This window comes from Homarus americanus, unplaced genomic scaffold, assembly GCF_018991925.1.
Source record: "Homarus americanus isolate GMGI-L3 unplaced genomic scaffold, GMGI_Hamer_2.0 scaffold29898, whole genome shotgun sequence".
Taxonomy (NCBI): domain Eukaryota; kingdom Metazoa; phylum Arthropoda; class Malacostraca; order Decapoda; family Nephropidae; genus Homarus; species Homarus americanus.
Window position 1 is genome coordinate 45,473 of NW_024711417.1, and position 5,240 is coordinate 50,712.

Consider the following 5,240-nt stretch of genomic DNA (forward strand, 5'->3'; position numbering starts at 1 on the left):
AGCTTTTCCCCCATCTAAGTTATTATATGTCTTATTTGTGTCACTTATGTTACTTGTATATTTTGTAATTCGTAACTTATGTTACTTGTATATTATTTGTAATTCGTAACCCATTCCCCAAATATGTAACTGTATATTTTCAGCCTTCTGGCTGCCAAGCTCTTTCAATAAACCGTTAATTATTATTATTATTATTATACCGTCAGTCTCCCACACTTCCTTTCATCTCTCATTTACCTAGTGAGGAGGCAGCTGAGATAATTAATAACCATTTTGCTATCATATGTCATACTTTACCCAGTCTTGACCTCACTCTCCTCCCAGCTTACTTGCCTTCCCTCCCCCTCTCCCAGTGTCCAACCATGGGAAATCGCCAACAAACTCCTGAAATTTAAATCCAAACGCTCCACGACCGCAATTGACCTCCCAATCAAAATATACAAGGTTTGCAGTCGAACTTGCCACCCCTCTGTTCTATTATTAATGCATCCCTCAGACAAAAGCAAATGCCTAATGAATGGAAAAACCCATTTGTCACCCCCATCCCCAAGGTCACCACCCACAGTCCCCTAACGACCTCAGGCCAGTTGCCATTACCCCATACCCAGTCTACTTTGGAAGACTTTGTTTTAGTGGGCATTTGCCAGACTCTATCAGTCAATTGGTCCACAGCAATTTGGCAATATGAGGACCTCCTCTACATCACACTGCTTGGTGAGCTTTCTGGATTTTCTGCAAAAAACTTGCAGAAACGTAAGACATCACTGGCCGTTGCCCTTGTTGACTTCAGGAAGGCCTTTGACCTTGTTGATCACTGCACTGTTGTCAACAAGGCTATTGCACTAGGGCTGCCCACCAACCTGGTCTCATGGCTCACTGATTTCTTAAGTGGACGCCGCCAGGCAGTGAAGTATCAGACCTCCGTCTCCACATTCCAACACCTCACCTGCGGTGTTCCCCGGGAACAAGATGGGACCACTGTGCTTCCTCACCCTGATCAACGACGCTCTATCGGACCTCCTCACAGGTGGAAGTACGTGGATGACTGCACTGTTGGGGTTTCAGTGGACAACACATCAGACTACTCATCGCTACAAGGCACCCTGGACAGGCTACAGGCATGGACTACGGAGAACAAGGTCACCATCAACCACACAAACCGTAGTCATGCACTCAATACCACCACTCAGTGCAAGCCCCAGAGTCACATGGGTGCCCATCCTCTCCAGCTGGTGCAGTCTGCCAAACTCCTGGGTGTAACTATAGACAACAAACTTGACTGGAAGGCCCATGTAAATAACACACAGTCAAGGCAGCCTCGTACCGTCTCTACATCGACGACTTAGGTCATTTGGGACACCCACGCCAGGCTGAGGACCATCTATGCCTTTATTCTCCCCCAAACTAACGTATGCGTCACCAGCCTGGTCGTCTTCTCTCAACTCCACCCAACAACGTCAGCTAGAGAAGGTACAGAAAGGGCCTGCAGAATCATGCTCGGCGCAGAATACTCCGGCTACACCAACGCTCTCTCCACCCTGGAAATGCCATCCCTCAGTGACCTCCACCACCAAGCACTGGAAAGGTTTGGCAGCCAACTAATGCACCACCCTCGTCATCGCCACCTCCTGCCCAGCCCTCCACCACCTCGCGCAGTCCGCCACTACAACAGAATTCAGCCCATAAGAGCCAGCACCGATAGATATAAGAATAGCACCATCCATCTATTGTTAAAATAATAAAAACTCTGATTTATGTACTGTACAGCCCTGTAAATGTATTCAATGCATATTATATCATTATGTCTAAATCAAATGTAAGTGTATATTTTCAGCCACCGGCTGCAACTCTATTAATAAACCGTTTATTTTTATTATTATTATTATTATTATTATTATTATTACATGCATAAATAAAGACACACACACACACAAAACACAAACACACACACACACACACACACATCACTATACAGAACAAAGGCAGGCGCACAAAGACAGACAGGCGCACACACACAGACAGGCACACACACAGACAGACACACACACAATTATCTTTCCTCTGGGTGATAAAAACCAACACACACACACATACACAGCATTATCTTACCTCTGGGTGATAAAAACCGGCCCAGACAGATCACCTACATATCAGGCCAGAAGCTGCATAGTCCTACAACAACACTGGACGCCTTACTTTACTACAATACCCTGCGCCAGACACCACTAGTGAAGTACCAATCCTAACTAACTCGCTAACAGAGAGAGAGAGTTTTAACCACCCCATATTGACTAAGCTGAATAACGCCACTTCATGGTCGCTTTCCTATACACTTGACGACAACAGGCCACTAAGATAACACAACTTGGTGACAGGTATTATGTGTTACGACGCCCAATGACACCCAACACATTTCATCACCGTTTCAGTGCTGTGTTAGGGACCAATGTTAAAAATAATAATAATAATAATAATCTATGCTTTTTTTTGTTGGTTTTATTACTTACAGAAGGTTTTAATGATTTATAGATCTGGAAAAGGCGTATGATAGGGTGAACGGAAAAGCATTGTGGGAGGTATTTACAAGTGCCTGGGGTGGGAGGAAGGTTATTAAATGCAGTAAAAACATTCTACCAGAACAGCCGGGCGACAGTAAATGGGGAAGAAAGTGAAACAATTGAAATAAATGTGGCTGATAGACAGGGATGTGTTATGTCCCCGTGGTTGTTTAGTATATACATGGATGTGAACTATTATACACGGGTGAAAGTGGTGATAATAAGCTTTCTTACAGGGCTGCAAACATCTCAAATCCTGATTATAAGGAAGCCAAATTACCACAGTTCGGTTTAACTGGTGACTGCTTCTGTTTATGGTTGGTCGCAAGCCTCTGATTCCAATGTGTCCAGGAGAGCCAAGTTGCCACTGCCCTGCCCTCTCTCTCTCTCTCTCTCTCTCTCTCTCACTGTACTTAAATGAATTCTTTTAAACTTTCAATTGTAAAAGTAGAATAGTTTGGTGTGAACGCATTAATTTTATTGAGAAAAAAAACCTCGCCTGAGTGAATGAATGTGACGTTGCTAAGCATGAGAGGTGTGCGGTATGTGTCGTCTGGTAACAGTTGTTGATAGTGTCACTGTGCGAGATGGTGATGTATTCCTACTCACTAATACATACCATCAGAAAACACTCAACTATCTCACCCTCACCAAAATACAATGATGTGCCACACAATAACTAACCTACAACCTCGCCTCCTTTACCTAATGGCCACCACGACCAGATGTGGCCATATTGATTAACCTGTGTAAAGGATACATCACGCTATCGTAACACAATCATCCTCACAACAACCAACTTTTATCCGTAACGATGACACCATCGATTCACGCACCAACGCACTCTGAGACGTACCAAAACACACTTAACTCTCCTACCCCCATGCTAAAATCCTTATCGGAAAAATACATCTTAAAAGTTGTCCCTGTCTCATCATCACCTCGTCTACCAGACAACCACAACCATAAAAGCCATCACCGTTCACCAAATTACAACCATGAACCACCAGACTACACCACCTAGTATCTCCACCACCATCGTCACCCATGGCTACACATTGTCGAGGTCACCATGACAATTATCCATAACATCACTACTTATTTAATATTCAGTTATATAATTCCTTTGTATTAATGGTAAATACTTAAAAACCCGCAAGATGCTTTGGTTATTACTGCGCAGGAAGTAAAGATAATAATACTACCATCCTGTTGTCTGTATGATTGTCGTGAACGCGGAAAATTGAAACTGAACACTGCAGGCAAAAGGAGAGAATGATGGCGGGCGCACGACAACGATGGCGTATTTCCTCAGTGACAACATTCCGACCTGTCACTTGTAACCGCTTGTCATTGTTTGGTACCGCTTCCACTAGACTATGTTTTTCTTATTTGTTTGATTTTAATCAGTTTGTTTCTAAAGGTGAGGTGGCTTTAATTAATCAATAATCTTAGCTGGATAATAATGATATGATTCCTAAACTGATCGTGTGGTTTCTAATATTGCACAATGGCGCGGCAGACTCGAAGCTGCACATTTGATTCAGAGTATAAAAAACAATACTCGTTCTGATAAAAAGTATCTGAAAATGGCTGGCGAATGAATACGAAACAAAAATGAAATAGATATGGTAAAGGAAATTATTGCGTGAATTCCACCTGAGTAAATACATAAGCTGGTTCCCTGCTGTTTTATTAGTCATACACACAATACGTCAGCAGTGGTACCTGGTTGACGGCGAGATGATATCCTTAGGGCTGGCGAACCGAAGAGACGTAAAGATACTCTCCATGTGTTTTTTTTTATTTCAATAAATTTCCATTAATTGAGATTACCCTCTTATTTAGAAAACGCTGATTTGTTAATACGAAACTTATTGGAATACGCATTCGTATTGTCTGTCAACCTACGAGACGCACCAAACCGGAAGTTGAGATCTTATATAATACTACAAACAATCTACTGTACATCTTTATAGATACTATATCATCTGTTATTAATAACCTCGAGAATACATTTCCGTATGCAGCATCAAGGATGTTTTGTTTCTACCACAAGGTATAATTAAATCAGCCAATCAGAGTCGCCGGTCGCCAAACAATACCTGTTGCCTCGTACTGTACGACAACCTGGGTCGGGGAAGCACAATACGGCAGCAAGATGGCCCCTTACAAAAATGTTTCGTGTTTATGAGCATCTTCAAGGAAATTATAAGATCGATAGGATTAAATGAACAATCTTTCTGTGTTTATAACTGCGGAAACATTCTATTTTTACCACTAGGTCTAATTAAATTAGCCAATCGAAGCTGTTGTTTGCTCAGGTATTCACTGTTAAAACAAGAATCAGATTTGATCGGTGCGTACCCAAGTGAGGCGTTACTGTTACCAAGTAGGTACAAGGTAACCATGACCCTTTAACACACACACACACACAAACATATGCGATGTACAGTACAAAGGATTACCTTTCCTAATTTAACACACAAGATGTAGACATGGAAATTTTTGTACCTTTTAATACACACGCACAAGATGTACACAAAGAAACCTTTCTTACTCTAATATACGTGTACACACAATGTACAGAGGACAACCTTTCCTACTTTAAACACACACACACAAGGTGTACACGGGGCAATCATGCCTATCTTTAAACACACACACACAAGACGTACACAG